This window comes from Aegilops tauschii, chromosome 3 (assembly GCF_002575655.3).
Source record: "Aegilops tauschii subsp. strangulata cultivar AL8/78 chromosome 3, Aet v6.0, whole genome shotgun sequence".
Classification (NCBI taxonomy): domain Eukaryota; kingdom Viridiplantae; phylum Streptophyta; class Magnoliopsida; order Poales; family Poaceae; genus Aegilops; species Aegilops tauschii.
The window spans coordinates 102,631,826-102,654,490 of NC_053037.3; the positions used below are offsets into that span (position 1 = coordinate 102,631,826).

A 22,665-nucleotide genomic window follows, 5' to 3' on the forward strand; every position below is an offset into this window, starting at 1 on the left:
AAAAGATCCTATGACCGTAGACATGGGGGGGGGGGGGGGTGGGGGGGGTTGAAATATATTGCCCATCTCTCTTCATCAGTTCGGACTTTCGGATGAGTTGGCTGGAGCATTATTTCAATATGTGTAACTGTATTGCGATTCACGTCGTTCTCGTTGCTTTTTTTCATAGATAAAATTTCTTATGACACAAAGGGATTGGCGAAATACTCTACTATCCAAGGGGAGACGTGCAAGTACATATTTTTATTAAAAAATTCCTGAAGTATGTGCTCCCTACACGTGGCGCCATCATACAATGTTTCACCAGTATATGGACATATAAAAGGATCAATACATCTCAGTAATCATGGAGGACTACCATGTTTATTTCATACTATTGTAAGAAATGATTGTTAGTGCTTCCTACATTTTTCGATGCCAAGTACATGAGTGCATGAACAATCACACGCTATTGAGTTGATGTATTTAAGATGTATCTGCAACAAAGTCTTGTATCACAGTCCTTACTGCGACGGGAATCCTAACCGAGTGCGTATTTCCATCTGACCATGTCAAGCTCCCAAAGGTAAACCCACCTTGCACTCTCCGCTTTGTAGTGAACGACACTCTGAATGTCATGCTTGTGCTACTTCCTTTGACGAATGTGATCACAGATGGCTCCACGGACATGACCACCCTTGCTGGAGCTTCAAGTACCGCATGATAAGTTGTTCTGACCGCCCCCACATTTGTGACAGTGCGCTGAACCGTGACATGGTCTTTGAGGTCTGGAATAGCGATCGACGGGAGATTGAGATTGAGTTGGTAGGACTCGCAACCATGGGACGATCCAAGGGTGCAATTAAAAAACTTGTTGTACTCTCTTGCATCCACATCGTAAACCAAGCCAGGGTTAGCGGCTCTGTCAGGATCCATGTGGCCACCACCGAAGTCGAAGGGATCAGCTACCTTCCTCGGCACCGACTCTGCTTCGATTGGCACGCCGAATTGATCGGTCACTGACGCTGGGATCATTACCAGGAAACAAGTTAGTCGTATAAGATAAAATAGTCAAAAGAACTTTTCATCTACACATTGTACATACCCGTGGTGACGATTGCAAACTTGATCATAGCAGGCGACCAGTCAGGGTGAACCGACTTAAGAAGCGCGGTCACTGAGACATGTGGGCATGCCATGGATGTACCATCCATTAACGCATAGAAGCCGCGCACAGCTGCCAAGATGCCGACGCCTGGTGCAGTTATGTCGGGCTGTTCAAACATCCATGGAGATACAATTCTTAATTCCCGAGAGAATAGAAGCTTAAAAGCACCGCAAGTACAACTATCTTTTCTGTGAGATATGAATTTCACATATGGAGTACCTTGAGTATGCCTGGGAATAGAGGACTCGGGCCTCTGGACGAGAATGAAGCAACCCTTGGCGACAACACCCCGTCTCCGACAACGGTCATGCCAGGTGACACCTTCACGATTGGACTCCTATCATGACAGACGACGTGCACAAATTAGTTTCGGGAGAAAGAAAACATATCCCCCCTCTTTCAGGCAACGCGACATGTTCTTACTCTGTGATCGCCAAGTATGATTCAATTCTCTGTGCAATTTCGTAGTCTACTACAATACAGGGCATGCCGCCCTTGCATATCAGCAGGAGGTTCGTGGTGTACTGCGCAAAGATGAGGCCCTTGGCTCCGGCACCCACAGTACGGTTGATGGTGAGGGACAGCTCTACTCGAGGCAGCACGCTGGGCGCCAGCCTTGGTGCGTAGCACAGGACGATCTTGCCGGTCACGTTGTTTGACGCTAACCACTCCGCCGTGCAGCTGCGCAAAAGTTTTAAATTGAATATGGTTTGATAAATTGTGGAACTAATAACAATCTAACTTGTGGACCGAGTGCGTTATGCCGCTACCTTCCCGCGTGAACAAGCTCCTTGAAGTCGTCGCTGTTCAGAGTTGAGTTGTAGTAAAGAGATTGTCCCTGTGTTTAAGAAGAAAGGCAAATCAGAGAGTATGTTTTTCTTTTTCAGGAAAGGTAAACGATAACCTATACGACTATGTTTCAGCGCACACTAGTTCAACACCTGACGTATCATGTTAGACTATGTAAAACATAAATGATTTCCCGCCAAAAAAGGAGTAAAACTAGACGATTATGGTCAGTCAACTGTGTGTTATGTCAACCAAAAAAGTAAAAAGAATTTGTTATTTAATCTGTACCTAGCATATGCAATGATGTAATCTTTATCGACTTTTCTCTAGCTGGGATGTTTCTATCCTTTGAGAGTGGACGTTTTCTTTTTGAATAGACATATATTTGGTAATGCATTTTCCCTATATTTTTTAACAAAATAGAAATATAAGAACATGTAACTACTTGCAAATCCATCATTTGTATGTACGTACCACAAGCTTTTCTTTGTTTCCGAGAGATATGAGGGTTGGGAAGGCCCGGTCCATCGTGCTAGCTGCCACTGTCGTCACCCATGGCATGACATTCGTCACCGTTTGTGGTGCCGGACCATCATTCCCGGCAGAGAAGACAACTGAGATCCCTCTCAAGACTGCATGAAGTGTCCCGGGGAACTCGTGACGGGCACCCCGTCCCAATGAGAGCGACAGGACATCCACGCCATCTTGTATGGCATCGTCAATGGCTGCAAGGATGTCCGTGTCACTGGCTGCCGTGTTTGGGCCCCATAACACCTTGTAAATTGCTAGCCGTGCACGTGGTGCCCCGCCACGTGCCGTGCCGGTGGCTAGGCCGCCATAGCTCACACCCTGCACTTCTCCTCCGGCAATAGTCGAGGCAACATGGGTGCCATGGCCGTTGAAATCCCGAGGCGACATGTACTCGCCCTTGAGGTCCATGGCGTCAATTCCCTCAGAGTACCACCATGCGCCGATGATCTTTCTATTGCAACTCGTTGCATTGAATGCTGTTTCGGTCTGACATATGCCTTTCCACCGTGCCGGCACAAAGCTGTACCCGTTGTCGTCAAAGCTTCGTGATTCAGGCCATATGCCTGCAACAAAAACATGCACGTTGTCAACCGATGTCCATTTCCAATGCCTGGCTTGGGTTTCAACAACTTCTGGATTTGAACTAGAACTTTGATCACAAACCTGAATCGATCACCCGGCCCCGATGATGATATCTTCACCGTAATTTGCTTTTCGGAGGAGGTCAGTTTGTTGTGGTGATTTGTTGTGTCCAAGGCCAGGAAGTCCCAGCTCCGAGTTGTGTGCGCCTTGTGGTAAGTGTTAGGTTTTACACTTATGACTTCAAGAGATTCTACATTTGCAGCATCCAATGTGAATTAGTTTTCTATCAATCGTGCCAACAACATATGAAGACACGCCGTAAAATAAAATAAAATAAAATGAAGACAATAAATGTTTATCACTTACTTGCCAACGTCCTAGCTTGGGTTTCGGTAAGCATTGCCGCGAACCCAGAGAATTCGTGCTTGTAACTGTAAACTATCGACTTCAGGGATTCATCCTCGCTGTTGCAGACAAGACATAATGTTAGCATGGTACTAATATGTAGTAACATGGATTACTAGCTAGCCAGTACCTCCCATGTACGGAGGTTAGTATATCATGGTGCGTAGCGGTGACAACAGATGGATCTTCATGTTTCTTCTCCCCCATGTACACTATGTAGAGCTGAAATTAATATGCCAAAAAGGCCAAAAGACAATTTTAGAACAAGCCCAAGTTAAAGTGTTGCGAACAAGGAGGAACCATAACTTACTTTGCTCGACGCATTTGCCGAAAGAGGCAGCAGTGTGACCTGTAGCAGAGCACAATAAGAGAAAGCTATCCTCGAACCCATGTCTGATCTCCAGAAGAGTGTTATGCTCTTCTCTGCTGTGGCGTGTATGTATATATAGCATAGGAGCCAGGTGCTATCCATGGGGTCCAAGAAGAAAGAACAGTTCAAAAGAACATTGCGTGTTTCTAGGTGACACACGTGATCGAGGAAAAAAATAGGACTAGACGACCGTGTCGTATCTACCACCATTAAACAACTTGAAACTGACCGGGTTTATATATATTCAACATTCTGGTATAGTCTTAATGACATGAGGTCGACCTCCAAACAACAAGCTTCGTTTAATCAGTGGGCAAACCATGGGGGTGCAAGAACCGTTCAAGCAAGGATATGCTTGTGTTGGCGCCGCCTCCTCGCAGCGCCGCGTCGTCTTCCTCCCTCTCGTTGCATCTCACAACTCTCCTGAGGTTTCTCTCTTCTCTTCTCTCACAAACACACACATGATGATGAATTTTACACACACACGCATATACATCAAGGAAGAACACACATGTGCGCGCGGGACGTGCGAGACGCACTGATGCGGTTGGGCTTGTCGGACGCGTCGGATGCGCGCGGGACGTGCGGGACGCAGCAGAAGTGTGACGAGTGTGCGTGTGTACGCATGTATGTGTCGCGATGGTGTGTGTACACCCGAGTCCACCATGTAGGGCTGCGACCGTTGATGATCTGTTGGAAGTCCAGGCGCAGCAGGCGCGTATGAGCGCGTCGTGCGAGCCGGCCAGGGCGTACTGATCGGGCGGGCTGGTGAGAGTGGAGGCGCGGTGTTGCGTGCATGCCGCTTAGTGGTTAGTGCATGCTAGGTCATTAGTTAGTGAGTGCGTGCGTGCGTGGTTAGCGGCCGGATGCATGTGACGTTTGGGCGTGCGTCTGTGCGCTGGGCTATATAAGCCAATGTACTGCGTCTTTTTCATTGTGCTAAAAGAAAAAATAGCGTTTGAGCGCCGGGGCGTTGAAGCGCTGGGGCGTTGGTCGTCAGAAAAAAAATGCTTCGTCTACCTCTAGTCCGGCGTGAGAGAGAGCCAACAGTTTGCATTGTTAGCGTTAGGTGGTACACGTACGTGAGAAAGAAAGAGTACACCATGGTCCGGATAGGAAGCACCGTGCTCATCGGGCATCCAGGCCGCGTCCATGTCATGACACCAGCGCTTTGCTGGGTCTTTCAAAAAAAAAAACTTTAGTAAAGTTGATAAAGGTGAAGGCAACTTAGAAACAAAAATTCGACCCATTGAAGTATTCCACGCGTAAAGATTGGTTTGGCCGGTTCGTTTCTCAAATAGCTAAATTCCTTTTTTTCAAGAACCTCTTCGAGAGAGCAGGGGTTCCTGCAATTTCTATAAAAATAATAGAAACGGTTCAGTTTACATGTAAAACTACACCCAAAAACCTACACAAACGATGCAATTTATAAGAAAAAATTAACCCAAAAACCTACCGGAGCTCGAGGATCATATAAAAACAATTCCTAGGTTCTGTTGGGGAGTTGAACGGAGTAAAGGCATTTTCGACGGTAACCCGTAAATTTCCTCTCGCATCCGTCCGCGAACAGGGGGAACCAGTCCGCGAACGGATGCGGGAGGTTACCATCCAACGCTGTCCGCATACATCCGGTCTTCCGGCCTTCCTCATTTTTCTATGTCCGCACAATCAAATAGACACATACAAAGTGTGTAGACGTTCAAATAGCGGCATGCAAGACTAGTTCAAATTTTAAAAAGTTCAAATATCACATCCCAACATTGTTGTCCCCTTTAACCGCCCACTGATGCTTAATCAAATCTTGCTTCAGCTGCTCGTGAGTTGGTCGATACTGAATTTGGTGATGCATTTGTATAAACTCTTCAAATGTGGCCGGATTCTAGTCTGAAAGTTGGATATGATCACCCATATTCTCAAATTCTAGAGTTGTGGCGACACCCTCATCCTCGACGACCATGTTGTGCACGATGACACAACATGTCATCGCCTCCGACAAGGTCTTCAGATCCCATTGTTTATAAGGTCCATGAAAAACTGCAAAACGGGCCTGCAGAACTCCAAATGCCATCTCGACATCCTTTCTAGTTGCTTATTGTCTTTAAAAAAAGTGAGTCTTTTTATGGCCAACTGGTTTAGAGATGGTGCTGACAAAGGTAGCTCACGGAGGATAAAACCCGTCAACCACATAGTAGCACATGTTGTACTCATGTCCATTACAGTATAGAGGCAAGGGGGAGCTTTTCCTTTAGCTAGCCTCGCAAAAAATGATGATCGCTGCATCACATTGATGTCATTGTGAGACTCGGGCTCGGGCACGCCAAATCCAAAGATCATGTGATGCAACTGAAGGAAATATGCCCTAGAGGCAATAATAAAGTTGTTATTTATATTTCCTTATATCATGATAAATGTTTATTATTCATGCTAGAATTGTATTAACCGGAAACTTAGTACATGTGTGAATACATAGACAAAACAGAGTGTCCCTAGTATGCCTCTACTTGACTAGCTCGTTAATCAAAGATGGTTATGTTTCCTGACCATAGACATGTGTTGTCATTTGATGAACGGGATCACATCATTAGAGAATGATGTGATGGACAAGACCCATCCGTTAGCTTAGCATTATGATCGTTAAGTTTTATTGCTATTGCTTTCTTCATGACTTATACATGTTTCTCTGACTATGAGATTATGCAACCCCCGAATACCGGAGGAACACCTTGTGTGCTATCAAACGTCACAACGTAACTGGGTGGTTATAAAGATGCTCTACAGGTGTCTCCGAAGGTGTTTGTTGGGTTGGCATAGATCGAGATGAGGATTTGTCACTCTGTGTATCGGAGAGGTATCTCTGGGCCCTCTCGGTAATGATCATCACTATAAGCCTTGCAAGCACTGTGACTAATGAGTTAGTTAGGGGATTTGATGACCGAAGTTTGTTCGGAGTCCCGGATGAGATAACGAACATACGAGGAGTCTCGAAATGGTCGAGACGTAAAGATCGATATATTGGTAGGCTATATTCGGACATCGAAAAGGTTCTGAGTGATTCGGGTATTTTTCAGAGTACCGGAGAGTTACGGGAATTCGCCGGGGGAAGTAGTGGGCCTTAATGGGCCATACGGGAAAGGAGAGAAGGGCCTCAAGGGGTGGCCGCGCCCCCCCATGGCAAGTCCGAACTGGACTAGGGAGGGGGCGGCGCCCCCCTCTCTTTCCCCTCCCTCTCCTACTCTTTCCCTCTCTCCCCTCTTGGAAAAGGAAGGGGACTCCAACTAGGATTGGAAATCCTAGTAGGACTCCCCCTATAGGTGCGCCCCTCCTAGGCCGGCCTCCTCTTCCTCCCTCCTTTATATACGTGGGCAGGGGCACCCCAAAGACACACAAGTTGATTCTTAGCCGTGTGCGGTGCCCCCCTCCACAGATTTCCACCTCGGTCATATTGTCGTAGTGCTTAGGCGAAGCCCTGCGTCGGTAACTTCATCGTTACCGTCACCACGCCGTCCTGCTAATGAAACTCTCCCTCGGCCTCAGCTGGATCTAGAGTTCGTGGGACGTCACCGAGCTGAACGTGTGCAGATTGCGGAGGTGCCGTGCGTTTGGTACTTGATCGGTTGGATGCAAAGACGTTCGACTACATCAACTGCGTTACTTAACGCTTCCGCTTTCGGTCTACGAGGGTACGTGGACACACTCTCCCCGCTCGTTGCTATGCATCTCCTAGATAGATCTTGCGTGATCATATGATTTTTTTTGAAATACTACATTCCCCAACAACAACTACTTCAAGAATAATGGTGGACTTCTTAACATGACCCTGATATTGCCCTTGTAAAGCCCTCGGGCAGTTCTTCCATTTCCAACGCATGTAGTCAAGAGATCCAAGCAAACCTGACCACCCACTTACTTCTAAGATTGCCAAGAGCATCTCGGTGTCTGCCATAGTTGGTTCTCTTAGGTACTGAGGTCTGAACACCTCGACCATGGCAGTTGCAAACCTGACCATGGCATCCCTGCATGTACTCTCAGACATCCGTAGGTACTCGTCCCATGAATCAGCGACTGCGCCATATGCAAGCATCCGTAGTGCGGCCGTGCACTTCTGTTAACCAAAGAAGACAATCTTTCCCATGGCGTCCTTCTTCAAGACGAAGTGGTCATTATAGGACCAGATGCCATGGTACAAATGATCCAAGATAGTCCTGCGCATCCGAAAACGCCAGCAAAAATGGTCAGTGAAGAGTGCATCCGGGGTGAAGAGTGCATCCGGGGCAAAGTAGTCAGCCATCAGCGTGCCGCGTGCCCTGTTGCGGTTGAGCGCTCGACGACCCTTGATCCTTGAAACTGAGAACATGCTCCTCGTACGCTACACGTCTTCAAGGACCGCATGCATCATCACCGTCTCATCCTAGTTGTCCTCGTTGGACGACTCAACATAGTGCTCGTATATGTACTCCAAAAAGAATCTATTTCTAGAAATAAGGGAAAACTTTTTTTTAGCTCCGGCAATTCATCGAACAGTTGTCGGTCATGGTGAGTATAGTAGTAGCAGATGGTACCTGGCTGGGCGGTTGGAGGATAGGTGTTGAACTGCGAGGGAGGAGAAGCGGGGTGGAGCCCGACTGAAATGCTGGACATGACGGAGACACAGAGTTCCGGCAGGGGTGTGGCATGGCGGCCGGGGTGGTGGAGTGGCGGCGAAGGCAATAGAGGAAGAAGGAATGTGATAAAATAGGGAGGATGGAGGCACAGGGTCCGGGAAGGGTTTTGGGTGGGCCGGGGGTGTGAGAGTCCTACGTGACTGTTGTCCAGACTCCCGCAAAGCTCCCCCATATTTGTCTTTGGTTTGCGGGAGAAAGTACGTCCGGACCATGCCGCGGATCGATACAGGTGTGGCACCCCGGCTCAGAGCGACCGGTTTATCATGCATTGCCAGCCCAGAAACCAATGTCTTCAGGCAACACACAACATCTTGGTACAGAAAGCAACCGCTTTATTGATGCTAGCGGATCAGAGTTTATATTACAACACATGTTGAGGCCAAGCAGCACGCCCGGTGCGGCTGAACAATATGTACCTTATTTAGTGAACATAAAGGGACCTCGATCATAACAACTACGCGGCAGCGGAACAACGTCGTAGCGGAAACTCCGTAGCACAGGGACACCAATGTGGACACGATCTAGACTCGAGCAGCACTCCTTTCCAACGAGACTTTCCTGAAATCTGGCATGACACGCCAGGTCAGTACATTGAATGTACTTGCAAGCTCACAACAGACATAATCATAATGGCAAACAATATCATGATAATTAACCAATTAATAATAATGCACTACATGTCCAACATGCTGTGATCATGCTCGAACGTCCCTCGGGACGGACTTACCAACCGTGATCATTCTCGGATCACAAACAAACCACCATCGTGGTCTTGACACGAGTAACTCGTGATCCTTACGGCGATCACAACCACGACCAATATTTGGTCCTGAACATCTCGATGGCCTTTCAGCCATCAACAACAGTGCAAAGTTCATAACTTAGTGTGCAAATTTTATTAAACATTGACTCATGGTGGGACCTACTACGAGGTGTCCGTGACCGTGGACTCGGCTATCGATAGATTATACACTCTGCAGAGGTAGCACACTGTACCCACACCACGGAACCCATGGCCTCGCACTCCCATTCGGGTGGACCAACGGCATTTCGATGAAACCCTTCCATTACCATGACACTCTCCCGGCCACTCCGACCCAATCCCCAACGGGCTAGTCCTGGGTGGCCCCGTGTCTACCAAAGACACAACGACCATCGTCGTGGCCAAAACGATCCTACTCGGGGACCCGGTACCATAATCTCAACAACGGGCACACAAGGTTATGCCTGCTTACCGGGCCAGGGTAAGCATGCCATAACCTTCCCTAGTTGGAGGCACCGACCAGAGGCAATGTCAATGGACCGAATCAAGGCCTTCCCACAAAGGAAAATGTGGTTGCACTGGGAAAAACTTGATTCAGTGGCACCATGACCCAGTCAACGATTTATTCAAGTTGAGTTATATTCAGGTTCAACTTAAAACGGAAATGACCGGTGTCATAGCATGCCATGAAATACAAAACTACATATGCATCACATATAAACGAAAATGACTGATGTCATCCATATTCACACTAAGCATAAACATCAACAACTTATATTACTTTCTTGGTCAGGGTAGCTCACACTTTAACCAAAATATTTTGCAGCAAGTGTTATTATTTTCTCATGCAAGAAAGTAACTTCGATTAATTTCCTACATGCATAGCAAAGATGATACCACAAACAAATCCTAATTTCCTTACCAACCAAGTTAGGTTCAAACATTCTATAAGTCAAGTAAAATGACTAAACAAGTACTTAACAGAATATTTTCTAGCAAATTTTACTATTTTATTTATGCAAGAAAATAATTTTAAGTAATTACTAACATGCATAACAAAATTATTCTTATCATCACCACAATAGATCTTAGCTTTGCTTTACCAACTAAGCTAGTTTCAACATTCTGTAAATCAAGCATAATAACCAACCAACACTTAATAGAATATAAATAACATAATAGTTATTTAAATGCATGGATTAATCATTTCATTCAAGTAAGAAAATCATAAATATTGAAATGACACCATGGAAATGTTGTTGTGGCTTGTCTTAGTGCAGATGAGGTTCACAAGCCTTCTGGTGATCCTCAAGACAAGCCTCACCCTCTGAAAATAATTTTAAGCACAAAAAGAAAATATCAAGAACACTTCTGAAAATCACCAGAAATTCTAAACAACTCAGAAAAATCTCATCTTTGGTGAGCTGCTATATTTCTTTGCAAAGAAAAAAAATGCAAAAAGAATCAATTCATTTGGACTTATGGTTGAAGAGTTATGGCTGTTTGAAGCGTTCTGTAAATTCAAATGAATTTGAATAAAAATAAACAAACTGGGGGGGGGGGGTGACGTCCAAGGCGTAAAGCTCAGGGGCGCCACCACTCGTACCGCTTCGCGCGCGTACAGAGTGACTGACTAGCGGGCTCCACTAGTCAGGTGAGGAGGAGGGGGAGAAGGAAACAGAGGGAGTCGTGGCTTCGCCGGAGCTCTCGCCGGCGACAAGGGCTCCTTGGCCAAAACGAGAGGGAGAGATGGAGAGAGGGGACGGAGGCGCACCTGCCCGTACCCGTAGCGTAGCTAGGGTGGTCGGACGGCGTCGGAATCAACCTCGCAAGCGGAGGCAGAACACGGTGGTCGCCGAAGATGAGGAAGACGGCGAGCAGAGGCAACTCCAGGGGCTCCAGGGGGACGGGATGGCTTCACCAGAGAGAGGCGGAGGCCCTGGAAGGGTCGCCCTGGCCTGGGAGGGGCTGGAGCTAACGTGGCGACCAGAGGGGATCGCCGGCGATCTCGAGCTCGAGGATGGCGACCCGTGGACTGCCCGGCCGGGCTACGGTTTCCTACGCGCTTGTGGGTTGTGTGGGAGTGGTGGATGGTGCTCGAGGAGGCTGGGGGCGGCTCCATTTATAGGCGAGCGGAGAGGGTGGTTCGGGCTCCGCCGGTGGACACCTGTCCACGGCGCCCGACGACTAGCGGCGTCAGTGAGAGGGGGAGAAGGCGACGCAGCTCACGCGGCAACTGTTGGCGAATGGGGACGGGCACAGGAACGAGGAGAAGGCGACGAGCACAGTGCGCACCGCACTGTTGGGTTGGCCGGACCGTGCCCGTGCTTGCTGCAGCGAGCTCCGGCGTCGGCGAGCGCCAGAGGGGAGTTAATGGAGTTGAGACGAGGATGGTGGCGAGGTTTGGCATGCTCGGGCAGATGAGGGAAGCGAGCACGCGCGAACAGAGCGCCTGGCGGCACTCAGAGCGCGTCGACACGCAGGCATGACACAGTGGACACGCGTGGTCACCACGCGAACTCTTCCCTCAGGCCAGCCTACGTCCAAAAATCATGTCTGGCATGTTGTTCGTGGTGGTTTTGAAGTTTACCACGCTTTGGTTTGGATCCAGGTGCAGTAGAGGAGTTTTTACATGCCAAGTAAGTTTCTGGTCATTAACTTTGAGCAGTTACTGAGGTCAAACGGCTGGGAGTTGGGGGCTGTGCTTTGGAGGTTAGCCATGATCTACTAAGGTGAAAATGCACAAGAAAACCCACGCACAATGGAGCAAGTAAAATGGTAGTTGCTGTAGAAACCACCATTTCTGTCCAGAACAGAAAATAGCAAAAATATTCCAAAAAGTGATGAAATATTTTTGCTCAGGAAGATGCCCTAGGGTTCAACGAATATTTGTGAATTATCTCAGATTTTTCTGGGCCATAAAAATTGGGGTTGCTTTGGAGCACATTGAACTAGCTAGGGTTTTTGAGAGAAAATGAATATTTTTCATTTAAGAAAAATATTCCAAAGGTTATTTTGGGGTGGATCAGAAGGGGAATGATGATTAGACAGGGAAATGAAGCACTTGGGTGAAAGCCAAGGGTACCCAAGTGTTTAAGTCCATATGAAAAGATTCCAAAACTCCAAATTTCAAATGACTCCAAATGAAAATCAAGCAAATGAGAGAGGGCAAAAACCAGGCTGTCACAAACCTCCCCCACTTAGAATGAATCTCGTCCTCGAGATTCGGTTGCTTGGGAAAACCACTCTAGATAATGTGACTGTAGAAATTCTTCCCGCTCCCAAGTTGATTCTGACTCTGTGTGATGCTCCCACTGAACTTTGTAAAATTTCCTTACTTTACTGCGAGTGACCCTTTCCATCTGATCCAAAATTCTAAATGGTCTCTCTTCATAAGTTAAATCATTTGCCAACTCTACCTCAGCCATAGCAGTCCTTTTCTCAGGAGGGGATATGCATCGTCTCAATTGTGAAACATGAAACACGTTATGCACGTCTGCCAATTCAACGGGTAGTTCCAATTGATATGCAACAGTACCCACTCGAGACATAACCGGGAATGGACCATCTGGGTGCCAACTTTCCACGAGTCTGAAATCTCTTGACTCCTTTCATAGGAGTGACTCGGAGGTATACGTGTTCTCTGGGTTCAAAATTTATCTGTTGGTCCTTTGCATCATAATAACTTTTCTGTCGAGATTTGGCCAATTGCAATCTGTCTCTGATTTCCTTAACTTGTTTCTCAGCTTCCATCATGAGATCTGTTCCGAAGATGCGGCTATCTTCAGTTTGAGACCAATTTAAAGGAGCGCGGCACTTACGGCCATACAGAGCTTCATACGGTGACATTTTTAGACTGGTCTAGAAGCTGTTGTTATAGGAAAACTCGGCATATGGCAAGCAGTCTTCCCATTTAGGTCCTTGGGCTAAAGCACAAGCTCGCAACATATCTTCGAGTATTTGATTGACCAGTTCTGTCTGTCCATCCGTCTGAGGATGATAAGCAGTACTATATTTCAGTGCTGTCCCCAAGGCTTGATGGAGGCGTGACCAAAAATCGGAGGTAAACAGGGAACCTCGGTCGGAAGTGATAGTTCGGGGTACTCCATGCAGACTGACTATTCTAGATACATACAACTGTGCAAGTTGATCTGCTCTGTATCTGGTGCTGATCGGAATGAAATGAGCAACCTTGGTTAGGGTGTCCACTATGACCCAGATTGCATCATTGCCTCGCCGAGTCTTAGGCAATCCCGTAATGAAATCCATACAAACGTCATCCCATTTCCATTGTGAAACTGGCAGCGATTGGAGGAGTCCGGCTGGCTTCTGATGCTCTGCCTTCACCTTGTTACATATGTCGCAACAGGCCACAAAATAGGCAATGTCTTTCTTCATTCCATCCCACCAGAATATTTGTCTAAGGTCCTCATACATTTTCGTACCTCCCGGGTGAATGGAATATGATGATTCGTGTGCTTCTGACAGGATTTTCTTCTTTAAGTCTGGTTGATTGGGTACACAAATCCGTCCACCAAATCATAGGGTACCGAATTTGTCCTTGGAAAAATCTGGAGTCTGCTCTGCCATCTGGCCCTTGGCACGTCTTTGCAGCTCGGCGTCAGCTGGCTGGGCCTTGCGGATCTCTACCTCAAGTGTGGGGGTAACTTCCAAAATATTAGCGAGGCCAGCATCCACTATGACCAGGTTGAGCTGAGCGATCTCCTCTTGGAGTTCGGGAGGCAAGGATTTCAATATGACATTTAAGCTGACGGGTTTTCGACTGAGTGCGTCGGCAACCACGTTGGCCTTACCCGGGTGGTAATTTATTCCAAGGTCATAATCCTTGACCAACTCTAGCCATCTTCGTTGACGGAGGTTTAAATCTAGCTGAGTAAAGATGTATTTGAGACTTTTGTGGTCGGTAAAAATTTGGCACTTTTTTCCAATGAGGTAGTGTCTCCAAATTTTTGGCGCATGAACCACCGCAGCCAACTCCAAATCATGAGTAGGATAATTTCCCTCGTGGGGTCGTAGCTGTCGTGATGCATATGCTACTACCTTGCTGTCTTGCATAAGTACGCAACCAATGCCTTGCCTGGAGGCGTCACAATACACATCAAAACTGTGATAAATGTCTGGAAGAGTCAATACAGGTGCGGTTGTCAGACGTATCTTTAGCTCATTAAAACTTTTCTCACAGTCCTCCGTCCATTCAAACTTCTTATCCTTTTTGAGCAGCTCCGTCATGGGTTTAGCAATCTTGGAAAACCCTTCAATGAAACGACGGTAATATCCAGCTAATCCGAGAAAACTCCGGATCTGCGTCACGGTCGTGGGCGGCACCCAATCAAGCACATCCTTTACTTTGCTCGGGTCCACGGCTATACCTTCGGCGGATAGTACATGTCCGAGGAACCCAACTTGCTTGAGCCAAAATTCGCATTTACTGAATTTGGCGTATAGCTGATGGTCGCGGAGTCGTTGTAGCACTGCTCGGAGGTGATCCTTGTGTTCTTCTTCACCCTTGGAGTAAATGAGGATGTCATCGATGAAGACTACCACGAATTTTTCAAGGAAGTCCATGAATACTTTGTTCATCACATGCATGAAGAAAGCAGGGGCATTGGTGAGACCAAAGGACATCACGGTATATTCATAAAGACCGTACCGAGTAGTGAATGCGGTCTTAGGAATATCCTCCTTTTTAATCTTGAGCTGATGATATCCGGTCCGTAAATCGATCTTAGAGAATACTTTAGCCCCACTGAGCTGATCAAACAGATCATCTCCTTGGCAGTGGATATTTATTTTTGATGGTGACCTCATTCAGCTGGCGGTAATCTACGCACATGCGGAGACTGCCATCCTTTTTATCCATGAAAATAGCAGGTGATCCCCATGGTGAAGAGCTGGGACGAATATATCCTTTCTGGAGCAATTCATCAAGCTATTTCTTTAGCTCCACTAATTCTGATGAGGGCATCCGGTAGTACTTCTTGTATAATGGTGTAGTTCCGGGCACAAGATCTATTGCAAATTCCAGTTCCCGATCTGGTGGCATGCCTGGCAGTTCTTCTGGAAATACATCAGGGTACTCGCTGACCACAGGAATTAATTCCAACTCAGCCACAGCGGTGAAAACCAATTCTTGCTTGGGTATATTCTTGCGAGCATAGAATTTGGTAGTCTGCCCATTCAGACTGGTCAAAGTGACTTCTCGTGTTGCGCAGTTTATGCAAACTTGATATTGGGTCAACCAATTCATACCCAATATAATATCCAATCTTTCAGACTCAATGATTATCAGAGAGGTTGGAAAGTAGACTCCGTTGATATTGATTTCCAGATGACGGCAGACCAGATTGCTCTTGATTATGGATCCCGGGGTTTGTACCAGCATATTTTTGCCCAAAAGCGTACAAGGAAATTTGTTTTGGGCAGCAAAACTCCGAGAAATAAAAGAATGGGAAGCCCCAGAGTCAAATAAAATTACGGCATGTATGTCATTAATAGAAAACATACCAATGACGACTTCTGGTTTCTCTTGGGCTTCATCGGCTGAGATATGATGCACATACCCAGTGAAGTTTTGCTGGGTCGGGCATGACTCCATAAAGTTGACTTGTGGCCTGATTAGGGCATTTGCCTTGTTGTTCTTGGGGCATTGTCTGGCATAATGTCCGTTCTGCCCACAACTGAAGCAAGAATTATTGCGCTGACGCTCCTTATGCATTGGGTTGGTCACGACATTCTTGACTTGAGTGGTGGTCTTGTTCACATTCTGTTGCCAATTTGGCTTGTATTCCACCTGAGTCTGCTGCCAGGTACGAGCCTTTTGCACTGGTTGCCCATCCTTCTTTGGCTCAAACTTACGCTTGTTGTCGTTGTTAACAGGCTTATTATCTGATATAAGCTTGTGCTCCCGTTCAGCAATGAAAGCCTTGTTCACCAGAGTTTGGAAATCAGGGAAATCAAGCATACTGAGAGTACACCAGAGTTACGGATTTAAGCTGCCAAGAAATCTGTCAATCTTCCTTTCTTCGGTGGCCACGTCATAAAGAGAGTAACGGGCCAGATGATTGCATTTTTGCAAATATTCGCCCACAGACTGATTTCCTTGGACGAGTGCGAGAAATTCACGCTGCTTAGTCTTCATAACTCCAGTAGGGATATGATATTTTCGGAACTGATCCTTCAACTTTTCCCAGGTGATTTCTTCATCAACATGCCACATGGCTTTTGCATTTTCCCAGCAAATGGCAGCTGCGCCTTCAAGGTAATGAGTTGCAAATGGAACTTTATCATTTTCTTTAGTACGAGCAATCTCAAGCTTTTTCTCAATGGTACGCAACCAATCATCTGCATCCAATGGGTCAACAATCTGACTGAAACTGGGTGGCTTGGTCCTTTGAAAATCTGACAGCTTTGAGTGATGATGGTTCTGATTTTTATTCTGTCCAACCATAGCTTGCACACTTCTTAATATTTCGATCAGATCATTGTTCCTTCTTTCCTCAAACATACGCAGAATTTGCTCGGTGGAGGGCGGATTTGGCAGTGGAGGCGGTGGCGGAACATACGGCTCGGGAGAATGTCCTGCCTGTCGTGCGGAACGACGAATAGGAGTTCCCTCACGAACGTTGCTACTGCTGCCTCCCCGCGTCATCCTATTGTGGATTTTTCCCAAGACAACGCAATCGAGATGAGAAACATCCAAGAATAAATTTGGGGAAAAGCCAGCAACAAACCCCGGAAGAAAACAAAAGAGCGAAGAAAATACAGCGAATAAAGTCCCAACATAATTATACATAGACTCATACATGAAAGATAAACAACACTCCAGGTTCAACTACTCTCATACATGCAACGAACATCATGACTCGTACGGCTACATCCGTACATCATCCGGACGACTGCGAATACTCAAAGATACTACTGCTCTGCTAGTGCTGCGGTGTCCTCCCCTGAAGCGGTCTCGGATCCTGAACTGACGAGGTTAACGGAAACCTCCGGATTAAAGGTAACACAACGATGCTGCCTCGAGGGCTCTCCCTCAGGGGCAGGGGTAGGATGAAGCATCGGGGCTATAGGAGTAGCGAGAAGTGAAACCCACTCGGCAGGAGTACTGAGAGGATTCACGGCCGAGACGCCCGTGCTACTTGGAGGAACAACGTCATAGCGGAAACTCCATAGCACAGGGACACTGATGTGGACACAATCTAGACTCGAGCAGCACTCCTTTCCAACGAGACTTTCCTGAAATCTGGCATGACACGCCAGGTCAGTACATTGAATGTACTTGCAAGCTCACAACAGGCATAATCATAATGGCAAACAATATCATGATAATTAACCAATTAATAATAATGCAACACTACATGTCCAACATGCTGTGATCATGCTCGAACGTCCCTCGGGACGGACTTACCAACCGTGATCATTCTCAGATCACAAACAAACCACCATCATGGTCTTGACACGAGTAACTCGTGATCCTTACGACGATCACAACCACGACCAATATTTGGTCCTGAACATCTTGATGGCCTTTCAGCCATCAACAACAGTGCAAAGTTCATAACTTAGTGTGCAAATTTTATTAAACATTGACTCATGGTGGGACCTACTATGAGGTGTCCGTGACCGTGGACTCAGCTACCGATAGATTATACACTCTGCAGAGGTAGCACACTGTACCCACACCACAGAACCCCTGGCCTCGCACTCCCATTCGGGTGGACCAACGGCATTCCGACGAAACCCTTCCATTGCCATGACACTCTCCCGGCCACTCCAACCCAATCCCCAACGGGCTAGTCCTGGGTGGCCCCGTGTCTACCAAAGACACGACGACCACCGTCGTGGCCAAAACGATCCCACTCGTGGACCCGGTACCATAATCTCAACAACGGGCACACAAGGTTATGCCTGCTTACCGGGCCAGGGTAAGCATTCCATAACCTTCCCTAGTTGGAGGCACCGACCAGAGGCAATGTCAATGGACCGAATCAAGCCCTTCCCACAAAGGCAAATGTGGTTGCACTGGGAAAAGTCGATTCAGCGGCACCATGACCCAGTCAACGATTTATTCAAGTTGAGTTATATTCAGGTTCAACTTAAAACGGAAATGACCGGTGTCATAGCATGCCATGAAATGCAAAACTACATATGCATCACATATAAACGAAAATGACTGATGTCATCCATATTCACACTAAGCATAAACATCAACAACTTATATTACTTTCTTGGTCAGGGTAGCTCACACTTTAACCAAAATATTTTGCAGCAAGTGTTATTATTTTCTCATGCAAGAAAGTAACTTCGATTAATTTCCTACATGCATAGCAAAGATGATACCACAAACAAATCCTAATTTCCTTACTAACCGAGTTAGGTTCAAACATTCTGTATGTCAAGTAAATGACTAAACAAGTACTTAACAGAATATTTTCTAGCAAATTTTACTATTTTATTTATGCAAGAAAATAATTTTAAGTAATTACTAACATGCATAACAAAATTATTCTTATCATCACCACAATAGATCTTAGCTTTGCTTTACCAACTAAGCTAGTTTCAACATTCTGTAAATCAAGCATAATAACCAACAAACACTTAACAGAATATAAATAACATAATAGTTATTTAAATGCATGGATTAATCATTTCATTCAAGTAAGAAAATCATAAATATTGAAATGACACCATGAAAATGTTGCTGTGGCTTGCCTTAGTGCAGATGAGGTTCACAAGCCTTCTGGTGATCCTCAAGACAAGCCTCACCCTCTGAAAATAATTTTAAGCACAAAAAGAAAATATCAAGAACACTTCTGAAAATCACCAGAAATTCTAAACAACTCAGAAATATCTCATCTTTGGTGAGCTGCTAGATTTCTTTGCAAAGAACAAAATGCAAATAGAATCAATTCATTTGGACTTATGGTTGAAGAGTTATGGCTGTTTGAAGCGTTCTGTAAATTCAAATGAATTTGAATAAAAATAAACAAACTGGGGGGGGGGGGGTGACGTCGAAGACGTAAAGCCCAGGGGCGCCACCACTCGTATCGCTTCGCGCGTGTACAGAGTGACTGACTAGCGGGCCCCGCTAGTCAGGTGAGGAGGAGGGGGAGAAGGAAACAGAGGGAGTCGCAGCTTCGCCGGAGTTCTTGCCGGCGACGAGGGCTCCTTGACCAAAACGAGAGGGAGGGATGGCGAGAGGGGACGGAGGCGCACCTGCCCGTACCTGTAGCATAGCTAGGGGTGGTCAGACGGCGTCGGAATCAACCTCGCAAGCGGAGGCAGAACACGGTGGTCGCCGGAGATGAGGAAGACGGCGAGCAGAGGCAACTCCAGGGGCTCCAGAGGGACGGGATGGCTTCACCAGAGAGAGGCGGAGGCCCTGGAAGGGTCGCCCTGGCCTGGGAGGGGCTGGAGCTACCGCGGCGACCAAAGGGGATCGCCGGCGAGCTCGAGCTCGAGGACGGCGGCCAACGGCCTGCCCGGCTGGGCTACGGTTTCCTACGCGCTTGTGGGTTGTGTGGGAGTGGTGGATGGTGCTCGAGGAGGCTGGGGGCGGCTCCATTTATAGGCGAGCGGAGAGGGGGGTTCGGGCTCCGCCGATGGACACCTGTCCACGGCGCCCGGCGACGAGCGGCGTCTGTGAGACCGGGAGAAGGCGACGCAGCTCACGCGGCAACTGTTGGCGAACGGGGACGAGCACAGGAACGAGGAGAAGGCGACGAGCACAGTGCGCACCGCACTGTTGGGTTGGCCGGACCGTGCCCGTGCTCGCTGCGGCGAGCTCCGGCGTTGGCGAGCGCCAGAGGGGAGTTAATGGCGTTGAGACGAGGATGGTGGCGAGGTTTGGCACGCTCGGGCAGACAAGGGAAGCGAGCACGCGCGAACAGAGTGCTCGGCGGCACTCAGAGCGCGTCAACACGTAGGCATGACACGGTGGACACGCGTGGTCTCCGCGCGAACTCTTCCCTCAGGCCAGCCTACGTCCAAAAATCATGTCTGGCATGTTGTTCGTGGTGGTTTTGAAGTTTACCACGCTTTGGTTTGCATCCAGGTGTAGTAGAGGAGTTTTTACATGCCAAGTAAGTTTCTGGTCAGTAACTTTGAGCAGTTACTGAGGTCAAACGGCTGGGAGTTGGGGGCTGTGATTTGGAGGTTAGCCATGATCTACTAAGGTGAAAATGCACAAGAAAACCCACACACAACGGAGCAAGTAAAATGGTAGTTGCTGTAGAAACCACCATTTCTGTCCAGAACAGAAAATATTTTATGTAGCAAAAATATTCCAAAAAGTGATGAAATATTTTTGCTCAGGAAGGTGCCCTAGGGTTCAAAGAATATTTGTGAATTATCTCAGATTTTTCTGGGCCATAAAAATTGGGGTTGCTTTGGAGCACATTGAACTAGCTAGGGTTTTTGAGAGAAAATGAATATTTTTCATTTAAGAAAAATATTCCAAAGGTTATTTTGGGGTGGATCAGAAGGGGAATGATGATTAGATAGGGAAATGAAGCACTTGGGTGAAAGCCAAGGGTACCCAAGTGTTTAAGTCCATATGAAAAGATTCAAAAACTCCAAATTTCAAATGACTCCAAATGAAAATCAAGCAAATGAGAGAGGGCAAAAACTAGGCTGTCAGAACAGGACCGCGTTGGATGGGTTCCACGATTCGAATAACGCGGTCTGGACATATGCGGGTGGTTAAGGGGTCTGCCTTAAAGATGGCCTAAAATCCTTGCCGGTTGATGACTACTAGATAAAACTTTATTTACCACACTAAGCAAATCACAATGTATTACATTATTGAGTAAAGAGCAACGTGTCCCTAACATTCTTGGGACATGGTACGTCCATTTTGCACCGTGTTTTCCTACTGTTATTTATAATGTTTTTGATCAATATAATACTTTGTGATGCAATTCTAATGCCTTTTCTCTCTTAATTTGCAAGATTTACATGAAGAGGGAGATTGCCAACAATTGGAATTTTGGACCTGAAAAAGCTATACCAGAGATACCTATTCTGCACAACTCCAAATGAGCTGAAATTTCACGGAGAATTATTTTGGAATATATAAAAAATACTGGAGAAAAGAAATACGAGAGAGGACCCACCAAGTGCCCACGTGGCACCTGGGCGTGCCCTGGTGGCTCATGTGGCCCCTGGTTGGCCTCCGAGGCCCATCTTCCCCTATATGATGCCATTTGCCCTAGAAAAAAAACCCAGGAGAGGACTTTTGGGACGAAGCGCCGCTGTCTCGAGGCGGAACCTAGGCAGGAGCACTTTTTCTCTCCGGCAGAGCGATTCCCCCGGGGATACTTCCCTCCAGGAGGGGGAAATCGAACCATCGACATCACCAACAACCCTCTCATCATGGGAGGTGTTGGAAATATGCCCTAGAGGCAATAATAAATTTTTTATTATCATATTTCCTTATTCATGATAAAGGTTTATTATTCATTCTAGAATTGTATTGACCGGAAACTTAAATACATGTGTGGATACATAAACAAGTACCGTGTCCCTAGTGAGCCTCTACTCGACTAGCTCGTTGATCAAAGATGGTTAAGGTTTCCTAACCATAGACATTGACTTGTCATTTGATAACGGGATCACATCGTTAGGAGATTGATGTGATGGACAAGACCCAACTGTAAGCTTAGCAGTTGTCCGTATCAGTTTATTGTTATAACTTTCTTCATGTTAAGTATATATTCCTAAGACCATGAGATCGTTCAACTCCCTGACACCATAGGAATACTTAGTGTGTATTCAAACGTCACTTCGTAACTGGGTGATCCTAAAGGTGCTCTATAGGTATCACCGAAGGTGTTTGTTCGGTTGGCACGGATCGAGACTGGGATTTGTCACTCCGTATCCCAGAGAGATATCTCTGGGCCCTCTCGGTAATACAACATCGCAAAGAGTCAATGTGGCTAATGAGTTAGTCATGAGATCTTGTATTACACAACGAGTAAAGAGACTTGCTAGAAACAAGATTGAACTAGGTATGGAGATACCAGCGATCAAATCTTGGGCAAGTAACATATCAGCGTACAAAGGGAATTGCATACGGGATTAACCGAATCCTTGACATCGCGGTTCAACCAATAAAAGATCTCAATGGCATATGTAGGAATCAATATGGGCATACAGGTCCCGCAATTGGTTATTGACAGGAGAGGTGTCTCGGTCAAGACTAAATAATTCTTGAACCCGCAGGGTCGCACGCTTAACGTTCGTTGACGCTAGAGTAGTATTGGGATATTTGATGATTGGTAACCGAATGTTGTTTGGAGTCCCGGATGAGATCCCGGACGTCATGAAGAGTCTCGAAATAGTCGAGAGGTAAAGATTTATATATGGGAACTCATATTTTTGGTTCCGGAAAAAG

At 46.7% G+C, this 22,665-nt stretch overlaps 1 pseudogene; it reads right to left on the bottom strand.

Moving 5' to 3' along the window:
- Positions 1-263: 263 nt before the first annotated feature.
- LOC109749035 (subtilisin-like protease SBT3.9) lies at positions 264-4,015 on the bottom strand (annotated as a pseudogene).
- Positions 4,016-22,665: the final 18,650 nt, after the last annotated feature.